Source organism: Diabrotica undecimpunctata, chromosome 2 (genome assembly GCF_040954645.1).
Source record: "Diabrotica undecimpunctata isolate CICGRU chromosome 2, icDiaUnde3, whole genome shotgun sequence".
NCBI classification, from domain to species: Eukaryota; Metazoa; Arthropoda; class Insecta; order Coleoptera; family Chrysomelidae; genus Diabrotica; species Diabrotica undecimpunctata.
Window position 1 is genome coordinate 118,438,770 of NC_092804.1, and position 21,731 is coordinate 118,460,500.

A 21,731-nucleotide genomic window follows, 5' to 3' on the forward strand; every position below is an offset into this window, starting at 1 on the left:
CGTTTTATTGTTTTGCGCTCGTAACTCAAAAAGTGGAAAATTTGAGTTACTATAGTCATCGTTTAACCAGTCGATACGTATTGTGATTTAAACACAGATTCTGTTTGTAATAAATGAAATCGATTCGTTTAAAGTTTCAGTCTTCAGCTTCACTTTTTCAGTAGGTATGTAAAGAGATTATATGTCTCCTTACCCCAGTTCACCATATATGTGATATTGTTTCTTTTACTTTATTTGCTGTATCTATTTCACTGCAGTTTTCTTGGTTATTTCTTTTGTGTTTCTTAATATATATACATACTCAATTCAACCCAGACTAACTTTCTGATGCCCTCATATAAGGCCATGGCTACTGCGCTAGTGGCGCAGAAAGCAACATAAACTTTGGAGGTTCGTGCTTCGTTAATTTAAAACGTATTCTAAAATTATTTTTGGCCTACATAAATAGACCTTTCTATAGTGGTTAAAAAGTATTTGAATGACTTTTACTTAGGCAACCTAGATGAATCTCCTGCGCACCGTTGTTTTACTAAGGCATGTTGTATAAGTCCACGAAGGTAAATGATTTGTTTAATGTTATCACTAGACTTCGGCAAATATGCAAAAAAAAATGTAGAAAATATGCGCATAAATATGCACGTGTTTACCCGAAAATATGCAAATATTTTACAAAATATGCATACAAATAAATAAAAAAATCGTAAAATAGTAACAATTTTATTTAAAAAAAAAGTGTACATAACTAAATATTTCCTACTATTCATTAAGATTTACATTTATTTTAAGTAACTACATCATTTTTAAGTATGAATAAACTTATTTAGAATTATGGTAACAATAAATGACCAAGTGGTGTTCAAAATTTTCTAACAAAAACTTGTGGCTTCCGTCTGAGTACATATATTTATATATGGAAAAACTTCGTTCAACATCAACTGATGTAACGGGAGCATTTTTCAAACTAACCAAAACATTTGGTTCTAAATTAATTGTTTCCGAAATATTTCCAGCTAGAACACTGACTACTTCAGAAAGAATATGGTAACCTTTATTTTTTTCCATAGTAGCTTCAAATTTTTTTAAAATATCTTTTCCAATATTACCTCTAACGTTCCGACAACATGACGCAAATTCTTGTATTAATGCTGTACTTTCGAACAATGACAGTTTTGGTGATTCTAACTGAGTAATTGTTTTTTGAACAAAACTAAAATTTGATTTTATAAATGAAAGTTCTTGTTGAAGCAAGTTACTCTGAAAAGTTTGTTTAGAATCCAAAAGAGATTGGGAACTTTCATCTGTTAACGTATCAATTATGTTCTTTATTTTAACAAAATGATCTGCATAAAAATTAGCTGCTTCTAACCATGTTCCCCATCGCGTTAAAATAGGTTGTGGTGGAAGAGGAATGTTAGGTAGCATTTCTTTATAAAGTTGAATTCTTATAGGAGATTTAAGAAATACTTTTTTGACACTGGATATCATGGTATTTACAAGAGGAAACTTTTTTCGTATTTCCTCTGCAACTCTGTTTAATCCATGGGCTACACAAGTAACATGTATTAAATCTGGGAAAAATATTTTTAAATTTTGTCCTGCTTTCACCATATAAGGAGCAGCATCCGATAAAATAAGCAGTAATTTATTAGAAGGAATAGTTGTCGGAAGAAAAAAAGTTGCTAATGTTTCTTGTATAAAACGCGAAATTGTTAAAGCATTTGTTTTCTCAAGTTGCTGGCATGAAATAAGATGAGATTTTGGTAACACAATAAAAATAATTGTGTTTTAGAATAGCTGACTTCATAAAAAAAAGTAAAGGTGAAAAATTTTTCTAAATACACACCATTGTATTGTACCATGGACAATTTTTTCTCACTAAACGAAGCTATTTCTCATTTAAAAACAACCTACGAGTACTAAATTTCAAGTAAATACGTTTATTGGTTTTAAAGTTATTGTTGTTATTAACTAAAAGAATTTAATTTTTTTTAATTTTAACACCCTGTATCTCGAAAAGTAAATAAGTTTGACCCCTCATTAACTATATCGTTTTGTTCAATTTTTCGAGAATTATCTACAGTCAAACGTTGTAAGTGTCATTTGGAAACACCCTGTATGTATGAAATATTAGATATTTAATAGAAAATATTAGATACTTACAATTTTGCCACAGACTGAACAGTAGATTTTTCCCATATCCATAGACAGCTCTTTATAAGGTTTAATCCAAGTTGAAGCACTGGTTGTTTTAGGCATTATAAAATCACAATCTTCCTTTTTGTTACGCACAACGAGTGTTTACGCTTTGAATATCAAAACAAAAATGATTTACAAATCTGAGCATCAAATTAGAAATGTTTAGGTACCTAATTCAATAAACTGGGAGATTTTGGAAAATTCCTAAATTAGGAACAAAACTATTAGCCGTTTACCTGCTGTTAAGATACAATAAATTGTAGATAGATTTGGGGATTAGATCATAAAATGCAAATGAGCGAACCCTTAGCGATTATCCAATAACTGAATGCCTCAGTGACCGAGACTTTCTAAGAATGTTGAGGGCTACTTAAATTGATCTTCTATGAAATTGTAAATGTTTTGTACCTGTAGAGATTACGTACTTAGATCATTTCTTGATTAAAATGACTACAAAATTTTATACAAGAATTGAAATAAATTGGTATGTTTAAAATTTTCAAATACAGTATAAAAATCTGAACTTTTATGCACTTAATGCAAACTTTTATACAAATATGCCAAAATATGAAATATTTGCATAAAATATGCACAATATGCAACATATGCAATATGCATATTTGCCAAAGTCTAGTTATCACCTAATTTATAAAAGGAATCAAAAATAATTTTGCGTTCTTTAGGGTCGACAGACGAAAAACAGCGCCGAGCCCATTTGCAGATTGCATTTTGAAATATTTTTGGCAGGCATATTCTTGTTCACATACGCTTTACCAGGGTACCGTTTACCAGCATTCACACCTCTTTTTCATGCATTTTTGTTTTTTTGTCCCTTAGCTTAGACATTTTCGTTATTTAAAGATAAATCTAAAAATTATTGAATGAACGTGTAGCCAGAGTGTCAAAATGTTAGTATTATAACAATGTATTAAAGGTTATATTGCTATATTTACCACATAGACATGTTACATTAGTAGGTAAATATTACTTAGACCAACTACCATAAAATGAATTATTATCTTCACTTATAAGTGAATTTCACACAATTGATGAAAATTGATAACCTACACTGAATGACTTCTAAATCTTCGATTATAGCTAGATTCAAACACAAAATAAAAGTTTCCTTTTAAGCCTGTAAAATCTCAGTGATTTTATTAAATATTTTTTTAATTTGTCTTTGTTTGTTGAGTTGTTGTTTGTTGTTTGTTGAAGAATGTTGTATAAATAACAAATAGCAACAAGCTACAAGCAAATTAAATATTCGAATCACAAATATTTAACAAGTATTATTCAGAAATAGTTTCCTACATTATTCCTTTCACGCTGCTTACTAAGATGTGAAGTTGGAGAGGTGACCTAATTTAAAATATTCGGTTGTCTTGACTTGAATGTTTTATTACGAAAACTCTTTACGGAACAAGATTTTGGGTCTGGGAATACCGAACGTCTCTGCAGGGACTATTAATGGAGCTCGAGTTCTTAGTGGGTCGCTTTATAGAGTATTTTTAACAATCTCATAATATTTTATAGAAATATGAAGAAGTTTAGTTTTTAGTTACAAAATACCATTTTTCGAATGTATCATAATATAAGTCTAAGCAATAAATGTAATATATCTGTATAAATTATTTTATTCCAATTTTCCTGATGAATGTTTATTAAACGAAAGTGACTGATAAAACTAAAATTTAATAAAATAAATATAATATATAAACGGAGCGTTAATACTCAGCGTTAAAATTTAATACTTAACATTCAATTAAAATAATTTTTTTTTTAATTTCATATTAAAATAATTTTATTATATAATTATAAAAATTAATATTAAACCAACCACTCTTTCGGGTTGAACCGCGTTGATTTCCATTGCGCCAAGCTTTCGACATCATCTGTGATGTCTTCTTCAGGGCTTCCGAGGTCTCAGTCTCTTGAGCCTCCAGACACTACTACACTAATCACTATTCATAGTTAATAGTGAAGTGAAGCGTACCTTTTTGTTTTTCTTCTGCTACCTATCAGTCCATTTACTGTGTTTTTAAGCTACCGTAAAATGAGGTAAAATTCATCCAAAGGGGCGAAATTGATAATTGTGAATGATTCTGAATATTTTAATTTTCCCTGATCTAATTTAATTCTAAGAAGCTTAACAAACGGTTGACAACGTGGCTTTAGTTAGTAAACACTCGCGTGAAACCTGTGATTGTTTAGTTGAAGTAAGTACCGGGTGGTGAATCGTCAAACGAGTCATAGAAAACTCAATGGGAAATTCCAAACTGTTGAATTCCTACTTCTTTAATTATTTTACAACAAAAGTCATACAAAACTATTTGTAGAGGACTGAAATCTGTATTGAAAACAAATGTTAAAATTGTTCTACGAATTAAATGTACTCCAAAATTTTGCAAAATATAATTCATTTCTCAGGTCATCCCTAAAAGTTAGGCCAAAGGTAGGGCAAGAATGTGTATGACGTGTTGCGTTTAATCATATTGATGTAAGATGTTTGACAATATTTTTATTTTGTGATTAAATTATAAACAATAAATTTTAATAAATACTGCTACTACTACTGAACAATAAATATTACTTTGTAAACAATATATTATATTGTTTACAAAGCAATAAAGTTATTAAAATGTACTAAGTTGACGGAAAATTGCAGTAATGTTATATTCAGGCAATAGTTCAAGCACTGCCAGATCTTTATTTATTGTAAGATATTCGAATACACTCTAATTCAATTCCAGTTTCTACAGCTGGTTCCTAACAAACTGATATGACTCTTTTTGTGGATTTAGTAGAAAATTGAGCAGTGTATTTTAAGGGGTAAATACTTATTATTATTTACATTATGTCACTGTCACTGCCAAATCTTAAAATTTCTTAGATAACTTATTGTGTTCAACCTCAAAAAATTGCACCACATGCTAGTAAAGAAATAAAAGCAAGAATTGTAACAAAATTAGAAGATGGTTATAGCAATTAATTATATTTAAAACACTTAGGTCATCAGAGGAAATAAAATCCATGAAATTCCCAGACCTGATTAGTATCAACACAAACTCTATCGACTTTCATTCCAGAAACAATAGCTTCCCTATCCTTAACGGTGTGTTTGATATTAACACCTTTCTCTTTTTACTCCTATAGAAGCCAGTGTATTGCTATTTTCAATAGAATATCCTTCCTTCTCCATTCATTCTTGGGCACTAGACCAATTGTGTCAGGTTTAAGAAAATTTCTCCTAAATACCTTATTGTAAGCAGACGGTAAAGTATTTACTTCAGTCAAAGGACAAACATTACCCTCACTCATCATTAGTTCTCTAAACTTAAGACATGACTTAGCTAATATTTCTAACTTGTATGCTTATACAATATTCTTTAATTTCCTTTTTAAAATTAAAAATGTATCTTTCTCTAACATGTTCTTCGTATGTCTTTATTAAAGTTGTCGTAATAGCAAAATTCTAGGGGAGGAATAGGTTTAACATAATTTAGGTTGTCACTTAGAATAAACAAAAAGTCCTTCTTTAAACCATCAATCCCAAAAGTTTGTGGTAGTTTACTTAAGACCATGGGGAAGTAGTTAAAAGAGTCGATAAATTTAACATTACCAATACTCATTGTCACTAAGAGGTTCCAGAATAATAACATCTAAAGATTACCATGGCCCAGCTACAGTTCAGATTTAAACCCAAGCCAGAATGTGTGGGTGGTTATTATAAAACGGTTGTATCGGCGTAATTTTATACCTCAAAATACTGAAGATCAGTCTGTGGCACGATATACAACAGGTTTGGAAAGAGCTCTGTGAAGAAGATAATTTTATAGTTCCTTTTATGCAGATGGACCAAAGACTACAAGATGTTATCAATGCTTATGAAGATATAACAAAATATTAATTTTCTTTTTACATACCTAAATTTAGTATAGTTTTGGTCTTCCAGGGCCTCACTTTTTTTCGAGAGTTTTTTGTTCCCTCCATTTTTTATTAATAGAAAAACTCTGGTTCTGCGTATGTTATAATTGTTTTGCTTCCTCTGATAGGGCCCAGATATCATTTAATTTAGGGCGCAGACCCAGAAACCTAATTTAGGGCGTATTAGCATATTTTTGTTTTTTCGTGTGAATAAAATTAATCTAGAAAACTAAATTGGGGTTTAAATTGCAATCATCAATTTTGCCCCAGTATGCATTTTTCAGAATGCTTACATTTTAAAAAAAAAATTATTTTCATTCACTTAAAAAGGAGTAAACAATTTTGCCCCATTCAGGATATGAAATTGTATATTCAGTTGATTGCATGTTTTAGTTAAAATCTTAATCAAAATCAAAAAAATATTTTTTATGAAAAAATATTTATTATAGATCTTGTTGATTATATCATATTATTAAAAAACATGGAATGAAGTTTACAATTTACTATCCTATTTTTGAATAAAAAATTTTAGAGTAAACAATTTCACCCCATTTTAGGGTACTACTATTTTTGTTACAAATTGTTATTTACTTGTTTTTAGTTTATTTCTCGTAACCGAATATATTTCCTGTATTATGCATTCCAAATATTTTTCTTATATTTCTACATGTTGAGTTTTGTTTATTTGGTAATATTGCCCCAATAAGTTATTTATTTTCCCGTAAAAGTGAAAATGTTTTATTAGTTTGGCCACTGTAATATTATATAAACCACTGAAATACACAACTCTGTGGAAATTCTCCACAGTCATTTTAAATAATGTATTGTGATAGCCCAGAACCAATTTCAAATATAATCGGAAACTTGGCAATAAAGCTACTGAAGAGACATCCAGAGTTCACAATAACAAATAAACGACAACGGCGTTAGTGCAATACTAGCAACACGTATCTGCCAGATGGGAAGTTTCTTCTTAAAAATAAGATCAAAAAATAAATTACAAAAGACGTCAGGAGAATTGAGAATATAAGCACATATTCCTAAAGTATTTTCCACGCCTGAAATGCAGGTAAATAAATTACATTTTAGATTTGAATTATATGTTACCGATTTATACAAAGTGGTACTTTCTAAACATTAATAAATTAAACAAATTGTATTTTTTGTTACTTGGTGAAAAATTATTCCAATAATTTAATTTTATCTAAGATAATTCATTTTATTTCGTAAAATTAACTTTATCTTGAGAATATCTGTCAAAAAAATTATAGTATGTGATTCGTCTTTAAAAAGACAACCATATGCAATGATGACAGTAAAATTCTCCTGTTAGCGATTCCATAGTAAATCATAAGGGAAAAACCCAGAAAAAAACCTCATAATACTGTTACGATAGGTTTCGAGAAACAGTATATTCGATGGGTTTCGAGAAACAGCTGCTTTCATTCTCGAATAACAGGACTTTATATTTATAGAGGAATTTTGTTATGAAGAGGGTTAGTTAATATCTGAAGACCCGCGCCCGCGATTTTAATTGTAGCGTTCGTATAAACTAGTCCTACTAAAGTCCTACTAAAAATCGTACGTAATCGTATCTATAGAAAGTGCGAAACAATCATCGGAGACGATCAGTTTAGATTCAGAGCCGGCATGGGAACGAGAGAAGCCCTGTTCAGTTTACTAGTTCTCGCCCAAAAATGCTACGACCAACAGAAAGATATATTTATATGCTTTATAGACTTCGAAAAAGCATTTGATAGAGTAAGACACGACCTACTATTAGAACGTTTGCAAGAAGTCGGTTTAGATGGAAAAGACATCAAATTCTTAAAAAACTTGTACTGGAACCAAGACGCCAGAGTTAGGATCGAAGGTTCCACATCCGCAGAAGTAGAAATTAGGAGGGGAGTTAGACAAGGATGTGTTCTGTCGCCTCTGCTGTTTAATCTTTACTCCGAGTTTCTATTGAAAGAAGCATTGGAGGATTCCAAGGATGGAGTCAAGATGAATGGCGTAAATATCAACAGTATCAGATACGCCGATGATACAGTGTTAATTGCGGATTCCGACGTAGGTCTACAACGACTCATCGACAAGACCAACTCGACCTGTGAGCAATTTGGTATGAAAATAAACATTAAAAAAACCAAAGTGATGTCAATCCGAAAAAACCAAAACGTACCTCAACCTTGCACAATAAATGGGCACATTTTAGAACAGGTCAATAGATTTAAGTACCTGGGATGTTGGATCAATAGCAGCCTAAATCCTGATCTAGAAATAAGATAGAGAATAGAACAGGCCAGAAAATCTTTCGAAAAAATAAAAAAACTGCTTTGTGATTCTCGAATAAAACTCGAAATTCGACTACGTTTATCAAAATGCTACGTCTGGTCGACTCTTCTATATGCAGTTGAAACGTGGACCCTAAAAACATCAACCGTAAATAAATTGGAGGCCTTTGAAATGTGGATCTACCGGAGAATGCTCAAAATGTCATGGACATCGCATACCTCAAACGAAGAAGTGCTGCATAGAATAGGCAAGAAAAGAGAACTTTTTAACACAGTAAAAGTTAAAAAACATCATACCTAGGCCACATACTGAGAAATAATAAGTTCCAATATGCCCAACTTATAGTGAAAGGAAAAATCGAGGGAAAGAGAGGCCTAGGAAGGAAAAGACTATCGTGGCTCAGAAACATCCGACAATGGACAGGGCTAAATTTTGAACAGCTAATAAGAACAGCTGAAGATAGAGAAGATTTTAAAATTGTAGTAGCCAACCTCCATTGAGGAGAGAGCACTTTAAGAAGAAGAAGTTCGTATAAAATAAATTATGTATTATTAGTGGTTAATAAACTTATATAAATTATCATGCTTTTTAATAAATTAAAATAAGAACAATATAATAAGAACCTTTTAATAAAGACATTATAAATTAAAGACATAACAGTTAAATAAATTCACAACAATACTATCCCGACATGGTATGTAATTGGTCTTACATTTAGTTTACTCTCAATAAACTCCAAACTCTAATTTTATATGTATGTTATCTAAAAACATAAATGATGTATCCTCGATATATTAGTGACTTATTACTAGTGGTATTTTCTTTTTTATCGACTTTTTGATATGGGTAATCCGGTCTTACTGCATTCTCTCGAGGAATTGGCGACGCAATTGGTCTCATTTAGCATAATTAGGACCGCTTCTTTGATTATTCTCTTTTCACCATCTGTTTCTTTTGGCAATATACTTGAATCATTCCGTTAAATGCTTTTTTCATTTTCCTTTGCGTGTTTACATATTTGAGATCTATCAAATTCTATTTTTTTGATGTTTCCTTATTTTAATATTTAATGGTCTTCTTATTTTACTCAAATAAAAAGGATTCCTCCCATTTACATGAGTATTTTATAAATACAATTATTTGTTCTTTCTTCTTCATTATTAGGATTAGTTTTAGCTAAAATAGATCTTAATATGTTTATTGTTTTGAATATTGTTAAAATGTAATGTTGGATTTATTTCCTATCGTCTTAAGTTTTTCTGATAATCCTTTTATGTATTATATTGTTATTTTGCTCGTAATATTCCTTGCGTATGCTGTAGGATCCCGTTCTAAGTTGTTCTGTTATATTCGATCGATTTCTGAAAATTCCTTATTTATAAACAATAAAGGATAATCATGTTTTAATAAAGTAGATGTGAAAAATGTTTCTCCTCTTAGAACGAATTTTCGTTAGAACAAGTAATTTTGGCTTTATCGTATAAGGATTTAATGATTCCCTTTTTAATATTGATGTAGTGATTTAATTTGTAGTTTATATATGTGTTGGTATGTGATGGTTTTTTATACACCTGAGTCTCATATCCAGTATTGTTTTAGTGATTAGAACATCCAGGAAAGGTAGTGTGTTGTTATATTCCTTTCCTATACTGAATATTATCGTCTCTTTTAAACAAAAACGTTGGAAGCGACGGTATGAGTTTTGGAAATAATGGGCCAGCTAATGCCTGGTAAATCGAAATATCCAAAAACAATAAGATTTTATTAAGGTATGATAATTCCGTAAGTTTATCAATAAGCATTATTCTGTGTTATTACTGTATCCGGGTATGGGGATTCTACATTATTCACTGCCTTCCCTCGCTCAACCGTTTCCATCTCTCTCTGTTGTCCCATTCTCCATCGTTTAGACCTCTCTTACTCATGGCGTCGTCTACTTCGTTCCTCCAGGATTTTCGGGGTCGTCCTCTCTTTCTCCTTCCTATGGGGCTCCATTCGGTTATTCTTTTCATCCATCTGCTGTCACTAATTTTTCTTACATGTCCATACCACTTTAGTCTTTTTTGTTCTATGTATGTTAGTATGTCTGTTTCTATTGATGTTCTTTGCTTTATTTCGTCATTACTTCTCCTATCCATTCTTATTACTCTGCAGCATCTTCGCAGGCATTCCATCTCTGTTGCTACTATCTTACTGCTTTTTTTCTTGTTTATGATCCAATTTTCAGCCCTATATGTCATAATACTTCGCAATAATGTTATATAAATCTGTGTTTTTGTCTTCATATTTAGGTGTCTATCCCACCATACTGAGTAAAATTGTCGGATTGCTGTTCTTGTTTGTCCTAATCTTTTTGTAATTTCTTCCTCTGTTGTTGAATTTTTGGTGATTATAAACCCCAAGTATTTGAATTTATCCTTTCCTTTGATTGTTACGTTGTCATCAATCTGTAGATCTTCTATGTCTTCTTCACTTGTAGATATATGTAAAATATGAGCGTGATTAGTAATAAGTAAGTGGATAATAATTTTAGTTGCTAAATTAATGCATACTCCTCTCTCAAAATTATCAATGTTTACTCGAATCAATAGCATCGAAGATAAAAGAGCTAAGCTACATTTCTATAAAAAGAATAATAAGAGGTTTTAAAAGTTACATATGAAAGTGTAAAATTTTACATACAAATTTATTAAATTTGGACAAAAAATTAAAATTCGTATACATGAGAAGCCAATTCGTAAATTTTGGTGGAAGAGATTATGAACGAAATCTTATTATCTCCGGACAGCCTTTTACATATTTGATCGTAAGGTAAAATAATGTGTGAATGGTTATTTTATATAAAATATCAATCGTTTGTATAGAATTTGACTGTGACATACTTATTTTAAGTGACAAACTTTTTGCGATAAATGCAAAAATTGTGAGTGACTGCAAGACAGTGAACAATAGTGCTTTAATTTCTAAAAATGCTTTAATGTAAAAAAATGTAAAGTGGATTATACAATGCACTCAATACTTAAATTTTGGAATAAAATTTAATTTATAAATATGATACTTACAAATAGATCTGCAATCAGCAATCTGAAAAACAAATACGTTCTTAGTGTTCACTGATATGTCTACATATCTACACTTAAAATTACATGATTCTATTGAAACAACTTTAGCTATTATCAATCATATGTCTTTACAACTGCATGAAAAATATACTGTTAACCAATGAAACACATAAAAATATACAAAAAGGATGTTTTAATGTGTTTCATCGATTAGGAAAAGGCTCTTGACCAAATAAAATATACCTATCCTATTGATCTGCTTACTAACCAGACATAATAGGCGGAAACCTGTCCAGTAGTATTCGTAACATGACATGTAGACTAGGGGTGTATTAAGTAACCTCCTGTCGTGAATCTTTGTTCTAAAGAAGTGTACCAGAGCGTACTAGAAAATATCCAAGAAGGCGTTACAGTTAACGGAAGGATGATCAACAACATAAGATATGCAGATGATACTAAATGCTCCACATTTGCATTTTTTTAAATTAAACAACTTTTGTCTACTACAACAATTTTACTTGATAATAAGTATCGATTAGTAAAAACGGTATTTTCTATTCTCTAATATGGGACAGACGCATTGGCAATAAACCTAATTGCTATGAGAAGGTTAAAATCCTTGGAGATGTGGGAGTTTAGAAGACTTCTAAAAATACTAGAGACAGATCGTTAACAGCCAAACAGGATAAAGAAACATAAATAGAGAATGATTTATCATAATTTTTGCCGACCTTCAGAAAAGAAAAGAGCACTACGAGAACAAGAATAATTTTTTTATTTAATTTTGAAGTAATATTATGTAGTTATTGTTGCTTATTTGTTGTTCTAGGCGCCATTCATACAAGAAAGATTTTTAACGTCAGAGTCTATTAGATAATGATAGATAAATAATTTACTAAGAAGTTTTACGACAAAGAGTATCGAGTAACACTAAGTGCAAGGTTTTTTGATTCGTTCGTAGCACATTGCAACTGGTATAATGACCATTATTTGATGGCGCACCTTTACATACCGAGAATATGGAAATTTATTTTATACACATAATGTTACAATTTTTAATAAACATAAAATATCTAGCGATTTCCAATTATATATGTTTGAAAATGTAGAAGTATTAAAAATATATTAAATTAAGTAAATTATATGATTTTTTACTTGAAACTTGTCGTTTGTCAGGTTAGCCTTGGAACCAGGCCAAAGGTTCCCCAACTGACGATCTGCAATGTTAGTTACATTTTTGTAAACGTCACAGTAATTGGTTAATATATATTTATATTTAACTACGATTTTAAGTATTGTTATTTAACCCTTAACTGTTATTTCAGCCGTCATAAATTATCTATAGACATATAATACAAATAGACAGACTGCTACAATACAGTCGCGTTACTCGCGTTACGTGCGACAGAGAAAACTGACACAAAGCAGTCCCTGCATCTCTTTCTAATTTGTCAGGTTTATAGATCACGTGACCCAAATGACCAATGAGAAGGTTATATGGTCGATAAACCCGGACCATTAGAAAGAGGTGCAGGGACTGCTTTGCTTTATGGCAGCTCTATGGCAGCAGTCAGTCCATTTATATTAACGTCTATGAAAATGATCAAATAATCACATAACCATAAAAATATCACATATTAACATAAAATCAGCCTTATAAAGATCACCCACAGAAAGAAAAAATAATATTTTAACAAATTATGTTTGTGAATTCAATGTATTTCATATCATTATATTTTAACAATTAAACATTTTACTCCAATAACTACAATTGACAAGTTTAACCAAAACTAAATATATAATTTTAAATTTGTAAGGAGAAAACTTTCTACTACATACATATGGCTTAGTCACATACAATACAGAAATAAGTATTTCCATATTTGCATAAATGGGTCCCTTGAGGGTGGTAATGAGCTACAGAAGTATCTAAACTAGAAGACCTTTCTTGTATCTGATATCACATAGTTTTTGTTAGAACAACGAACTATGTACTGTGCCCTGATAATAGGGCATATATTGCAAGACTCGAAACGGTAGCCTAAAAAGTCAACAACAATAAAAAACCTGCTTAAGATTTTTATTAGTAATATATATATATATATATATATATATATATATATATATATATATATATATAAATTAATGGGAAAATCCCAGTAGTTGGCTGTATACCATCGTTTGAAAAAACATACAGAAGTTAAAACACTTTACCATTGTATTTAGGTATATAAAAACATATAGTTAAAAAAGTGTCGTCAAAATTTATACAGTAGCATAACGTTTTCGATCTAATTAAATCATCTTTAGTGCCTTACGTAGTTGATGCGAACAATGAATTTGTGTCTATGACATCCATATATGGGTTTATATCTTTCCAAAATTAAATTATATGGTGACTCTAGGTCGATGACATTGGATAAAATTTAATACTTAAGGGGCTACATGTCTCCCTGCTCGGTGTTTGCTTCAAGAACACGTGGTTCTTGTCAGTTAAAACGACAACTCTGAGTTAACTTCTTTATCTAAAAGTTGTATCTCGCTATTACTAAATTTAGTATCTGTTAAATTTATAAATCTATTGAAAAAGTTATGGTTCGAAAAACTTCATGTTGGATATTGGGTTTAATAGTATCGCAAATTAGATTATTAATTTTTTACACTGTGTTCTATATTATTTATTCTATAATTTAATTCTGAATGAAATACCTTGAGATAAACGGCTATGATATCTCGCTTTTTGTATTAGTTTTCTCTGTTGTCTTTCAGCCATCTGGTCTTGCCGTGATGTATCCCTTTTTGTGCCGCTGTGCTGAGGTTCTTGGTTTTTAACTGAATGGGAAGACTTTGTATCGTAAACACATATTTAAAAACCAGATGTTTTGTAACGTAAGTCTACGTTTTAAAAGTAATCTTGAGAACAATATTTTCAAAAGTTCTGTACTGACTTCTTTTAAATAATTGATGGATTCGACCGTTACTTGATGGAAATTCATTTTATGTAACAATTGACCATATTGATTGGTGAACAATAAAGTAGTGTCTAGAGGTTAGGGAGACTGAGACTTTGGAAACCCTGAAGAAGACATCAGAGAGGATGTCGAAAGCTCGGCGCAGTGATAATCGACGTGGTTCAACCCGGAATCCTGTTAAGTTTAATATTGTAAAGTCACTTCAAGTACTTAATTGGTCACTTTAATGCATAAGTGGAAAAAAAAAACGATAAGGAACAGGTCATGGAAAAGTATAGAGTCGGTAAGAGAAATAAGAAAATAAATGCCAAAATCTGTGTTTACAAATAGGCTTAAAAGGTTTTATAAAAGTTTTTAATCTGCAACTAGACTATAATGGCAAGCAATTATTTCTTTTTTTTTTTGTTTATTTAATTGTTTAAGTTTAAGGAAACTTAAATTTTAAGTCGCCTTATTCAGACGAATCTTTATATTATATTAAAAAAATTGTTCAGTAATGAAAAAAAGTAGCTCCATCCTTAGGCACACGTTACTTACAGCATTTTCAGCTAAGTACGTAAGCACAGAAAGTATTATATTTAATTCCTATTTCTAAATTAGTGAGATTAAGATTTTAATTTGTCCGTTGTAAGAATCGATCGATTTTTTTAATAAAAAACAATATTCTCATTGTATCATTTTGATTTATATTTCGTGTTAACGATAATAGTTACCATTAAAATATAAATCAATATTCAAAACCTATTTTGTAATAGTTTTTATCTTTGTATACATAATAAATTATGCAGATGATACAGTTGTACGTAAGTTGTAATAAAAGATCAATATCATTAAAAAATTCTAATGGCGTTGTAAATTTATCGATAGTTTTAATACAGGCACTAGTAAATATTTATTATGCGACAAAAGGGTAATTTCGATATTACTGCGGTCTTTTTTTTTGTATAATTTTACCAAACTTTTGTATTATAAATAATTTGGAGACTATATGGAATGTACTACATTTCGTTGTAATATTGTGGTCCAGTAGGCTTTTATTTTGTTAAGTAAATCGGCAGGTTGCTTTGTAAAATTTGCTTGGTGTGTACGTGTTGAAAAGACATTTCTTTAACTTGATTTATAGAAGTCGGCGTATTGTGCGTATAAAGAGCTCTTTGCTTTATGTCCAAAAGCTAGTGCTCTATTTACATAATGACATGTGTCTTAATATTGTGATGGGTAGCTCTTTCGGGGCGACAGACAGTAAAACACAGGTTTGAAATAAAAATAAATCTATTTAGTATATATACAATAAATAAAAATAAAAAAGGAATTCTACGTTGTATACTTATAAAACAAAAATAAAATGAATTCTACGTTCCCGTCTGGGTCCCGCGATGAATTAATTCCCCGGCGAACGTCTATAGAAGAAAAGAAACTAATTATTACTAATAAAGAAATGAAATAGCAGACCCACGATAATGTTCAATACACAATACCGATGGGTTCCGCTTGGCTAAGGACAGAGTACGATCCTCAATACGGAAATCTCTCTGTCCGGCTTGGCTCTGTGAAGATCCACGGTAATGTTCAATACACAGTACCGATGGGTTCCGCTTGGTTAAGGACAGAGTATGATCCTCAATACGGAAATCTCTCTGTCCGGGATGGCTCGCAGGTTCACTACACCAGCGAGTCAGGGAGCCTAGAGCGCTAGCTACAAGACTGTCTAATTCCGCTATTCACACGCCTTAAATAGCCGTTAAACGATCAGAGCATCGTTACAATATTAGGACTTATTACATACTAGCAAATAAAAGAGTATAGAGCATACTATCATCAATATAGTTGCTGACATGTTTTTGTATTCTTTTGATACTGCTACAACATTAGTGGTAAGATTATATTTTGCTTCAATAAATTTTATATTTTTGACCCAAATCTTGCAACAACTTGATGCAATGTAGAGGACAAAAATTATTCAATACTTTAACAGCAATCTTTCAAAATTTAAATAATATCTTATTATATATTCGAATATAAAACATAAGCTTTATCTTTATCTATCTCGTCTTCTACTCCGCTAAGTAGAATCTACTAATTGTACGAGGTACAAATCAAATATTCCGTTTTCTAATATATATATATATATATATATATATATATATATATATATATATATATATATATATATATATATATATATTGATATGATTGGTGTTTATAGAAATTAATTTACACATAATATTACAGATAATATTAGATATTAAATTTGGTTATTTTAATAAGTTATATACTAAAGAATTTTATAAAAATATATTTATGTGAGGGCATTTTTAAGAAATTAGCATATAATAATTGTAAAAAGTTGTATTTTAGTAATTATAATGTGGTAGATATATTTAAGTGAGCCATGTGACTAGGCAACCAACTATACATGTGAGTGACAGACAGATATACATACTCTCCAAGTGACATTTTAAATAATTAGGAATATAAAGTGGGGTTATAATAATAATGTTAGTTTAAAATGTTTAATTTATATATATTTACTGATTTAAGTGTTTATTCTGATCTGAAAAGCCTAAATGTCAACAAAATTATCAATAGAAAATTAACGAATTCTCCAGAATGCAGAATTTGACCTTTGTTTACGGTCGAACATTCGGGAATAATGGTTATGTCTGTGGATCGAACATAATATACTGTTTCCAGAAAATTCAGACATGTGTTTAATGGAATAAATCGAACATGATTTCTTACCAGATGGTTCTGGAAGATTGAAAAGATATAAATACCCGTGATTTGGATTCAAGATGACAGTTTAGTAAGAAAGTCCATTCAGTCCATTCAGTTAGTCAATCAGTTATGAGTTACAGTTACTATGATGGCCAGTTTTAGTATGAAAATTAGTTAGAGGCAGTCAATCAGTTACAATTGTTCAATATAGTGAGTTAAATCAAGATTAAGAAACAGTATAAAGAAAATATTATTGAAGATTAAAAATTATGTTATGTATAAATGATGATAATGGAAGAAGTATTAATTGAATATTAAAATTAAATAATATTTTGGTGATTGGATATTGATATATTGAAAAGAAGAATAAAAATAAATGCTGTTTGCTGGTTTGCTTGGTGGTTTATAAATGCTGTGAAGAAAAATATCTTAAATTGGTGGAAGCTGATAATTGGAAAAAGTAATTTCACAAAGACAAGGATAACCGAAGCTGAGAAGAAGACATTTGAGTGGTGATTATAATCTATATAGTGGAAAACAGTTCATTTAGGCATTCAGTGACAGAAAGGTACAAAATTTTGTTAATATAATTTAGTTAGTGTCATAACAATTTCAATTTTGAAGATAGTTTGTTTAAATTTTACATTGTCTATAGAATTTAATTAGTTTCATAAGAATTTTAATTTAAAGATAGTTTATTTTAAATTTACATTGGCTAGGTTAGATATATATGTGTGTTTCATAATAGATATAATAAAGATAATTTAAAAAAGTACTTACAAACTAATTCTTTGAGAACCGCGATAAAAACCCTATATATATTATTATTAAAAATACTCATTGCTCATCAGTCACAAACAATACATCATAACAATATATATTTATATATATATATATACATATATATATATATATATATATATATATATATATATATATATATATATATATATATATATATATTGTTATGATGTGTTTTTTTTGTTTGAATGATGAGCAATGAGTATTTTTAATAATATAATATATAGGGTTTTTATCGCGGTTCTCAAAGAATTAGCTTGTGTACTTTTTAAAATTATCTTTATTATAACTATTATGAAACACACATATATATCTAACCTAGTCAATGTAAATTTAAAATAAACTATCTTTAAACTGATATTCTTATAAAACTAATTAAATTCTATAGACAATCTAAAATTTAAACAAACTATCTTCAAAATTGAAATTGTTATGACACTAACTAAATTATATTAACAAAATTTTGTACCTTTCTTTCACTGAATGCCTAAATGAACTATTTTCCACTAAATATATTCTAATCACCACTGAAAGTCTTCGTACTTCGGTTATCCTTGTTTTTTGTGAAATTACTTTTTTCAATTATCAGCTTCTACCAATTTAAGATATATTTTTCTTCACCAGCATCTATACACCACCAACCAAACCAGCAAACAGCATTTATATTTATTCTTCTTTTCAATATACCAATATCCAATTATTATAAGTTGATTTATACTAATCTCCAACCATAATATAATTTAATTTCTTCCAATATACCTTTTTTTATCTTCAATAATTATTTGTGTATAATTATAAATGTGCATTAAATATATGCATAATTTTTAATCTTCATTTAACTCACTATATTAAACAATTTGACTATTTGTACCTGATTCACTGACTCCAACTAACTTTCATATTTCTTACTAAACTTTTCTGACTGACTTCTTGAAAATTCTGAACAATTTACTTCACTATTCATTAACTAAATGTATCTAGGTACTAACTTTCATAATAAACTGGCCTGACTTCTGACTAAAAACTTCCTAAACTGCCAAAAACTCTTCTGACTGCACTATCTACAACTTTTCTGACTAAAAACTTTCAAAAACTGCCATCTTGAATCCAAATCACGGGTATTTATATCTTTTGGACATTCTAGAACCATCTCATAAGAGATCATGTTCCAATTTGTTCTATTTCATACTTGTATGAATTTTCTGGAACAAACCATTTCGCAAACATGGCCATCTCCGGAGATCCAGAGAATTCCATTCTTTTCTATTAATAATTTTGTTTACATTTAGGCTTTTCAGATCAGAATATATAATTAAATTAGTAACTTAACATTCTAATTTAATAAAATACACATTTCAAACAATATATTATTATAACCCACTTATATTCGTAAATATTCTTAAACGTCACTTCAGAGTATAAATATCTGTCAATCTCCGAGAGTATTTTTGGTTGCCTAAGCACATGGCTCACTTATATATATTTACAATATTAAAATACAACTTTTTATAATTATTATATGCTAATTTATTAAAAATGCCCTCACATAAATATATTTTTATTAAATTCTCTAGTATATAACTTATTTAAAACAACCAAATATCTTTTTTATATCTAATATTATGTAGTATATAACTTATAAATTATTTTCTATAAACCCCAATCGTCACAATACCCCAAAAATAATATTTAAAATAAATAATTTACTTATTATTTTTTTAAATATTAATTTTCTCATACCTTATTAAATTTAATAAATCAAATTTTTTTTTTTTTTAAATGTGTTAAATACATCCCTGTTCGCTGTCTATATCAAAGCAGAGAACAACGGATCTCAGTTCGGCTATTCTATGGTCAAACTGTCATGTCAAATAGAGAGAATAAAATATAACCTTAATTAAAATATAATGGATATTGTGTTCTGTTTATTTATAAACAAAATCTAGGAATTATTTCCATTCAAAATAACTTTCATCAATATAAATTGGTAAGTTTTTCCACTTTATTATTATATTAGAAAGACATTTTTATAGCAATTATAGTATCAATTTTGTGTCTAACCCCAAATTATGATTTTTAGGGTACAAATTAATTTCCATATATACAAAATTCAACAAGTATGATGTCAAATTGATTCAAAATAATGAAATCTACCATCTACCATTTAACAAATCAAGTCTATTGATTAAAATGGATATATCGGTAAGTTATTAGTGTTATTATATTTGTGTTAAAGGTATAGAAAATATTATTCAATCTCTTCATGATACTTAAAGATGTCATTGATATGAAACAGGCCTCTTAGTCTGTTCTCTGCATCTATTAACACATAACTATTTAGTCCATTCTGATTTTCAATTGTATATGGACCTTCAAACATTGGTTGTAGTTTCTTACAACGGTTTTCTTTAACATTACTTTTTCTAAGTGAACGAATTAACACTTGGTCTCCTTTTTGAAATGTGATTGGTTTTTTTATATTTCGATTTTGTCTTCTGATATATTTTTCAGCTTTCCTCCTAATTCGGTTATTCACTTTCTGCATTACTTGTTCTAACATATCCTGATTATATTCACTAATCCACTTTCTGTTTCCTATATGGCCAAACATTAAATATTCTGGTACTTCCTCTGTATTCAAATTATGTGTATTATTTAAAAAATATTCTACTTGTGGTATATGTTGCTGCCAAGTTTCATGTTGGTTTTGGCACAGTATCCTTAAATATTTTATAACTTCTTTAATATATCTTTCTGCAGGATTTGCCTGAGGATGTCTGATACTTGTAAAATGAATGTTGATTCCCTTTTTCTCACAAAATGTCCGAAATTTTTGGTTGTTAAAATATGTAGCATTATCTATTATGCAATTTCTAAATGGTCCTATTTCTTCGAAAAATTGATTAACATATAATTTTAATGTTTTAACATTTGTTCTGGAGCAGGGATATAGTTTAATAAATTTTGTATATAAATCAACTATCACTAGTATATGCTTTTTTCCTGTTGGACTGAGAACTAAATTTGAAATAAAATCCATGGAAACTGTATTTAGTTTTTCATATACAACATTAGATTTATATGTGTTCTGGTTTTTGAAATTCTTTTCTTTGTTTAGTTGACATATTGGGCATTGGGTAGTAATTTCTTTTGCTATACTTATGTCATTCTTTGCAAAATAATTGTCCCTAAATAGCATCCATAGCTTTCTTGAACCAATATGCATATAATTGTTATGTAAATTTTTCAATATTTTCTTTGCTAAAGTTCTAGTTATTACATATACTTCTATGCCATTTATTATTTTATAATATACTCCATCTTTCCTAATGACTTTTTGTTTTTCACTCAAATTGATCTGATCTCTTATAATTTCTTCTTTAGAATATAATCCAGTACTTTCTACTAATTGATTTAATCCAATTTTTATTGTTCGCTGCCCTTTTTGTGATGTATTTTCTAACCTTGATAAAGCATCTGCCACTATATTGGATTTTCCAGAAATGTATTTGATTTCAAAGCAGTATTCACTAAGTATTAGACTCCACCGATGTATTCTACTGTTTCCATATTTGTTATTTAATATAGATGTTAAAGCTTGGTGATCTGTTTCTATTGTAAATTCATTACCCAACAAATAAAATTTTAATTTTGTGACACAGTGTATTATACTTGCTAGTTCTAATTCTGAAACTGAGTAACCCTTTTCATGTGGCTTTGTAATTCTTCAAATGAATTGTATTGGTTATTCGACCCCATCATG

General features: G+C 29.5%; 1 protein-coding gene across 2 annotated transcripts in view; it reads right to left on the reverse strand.

Moving 5' to 3' along the window:
• Positions 1-21,731, reverse strand: part of Cbp53E (Calbindin 53E) — a 579,284-nt gene that overhangs the window by 398,197 nt on the left and 159,356 nt on the right. The window contains exon 3 of one of the 2 annotated variants that reach the window (XM_072523347.1): positions 11,478-11,499. The exons of the other annotated variant lie outside the window; for it this stretch is intronic. The gene's annotated coding sequence lies outside the window, so the exon portion shown is untranslated. The remainder of the gene's footprint in view (positions 1-11,477; positions 11,500-21,731) is intronic. 2 annotated transcript variants of the gene reach the window in all.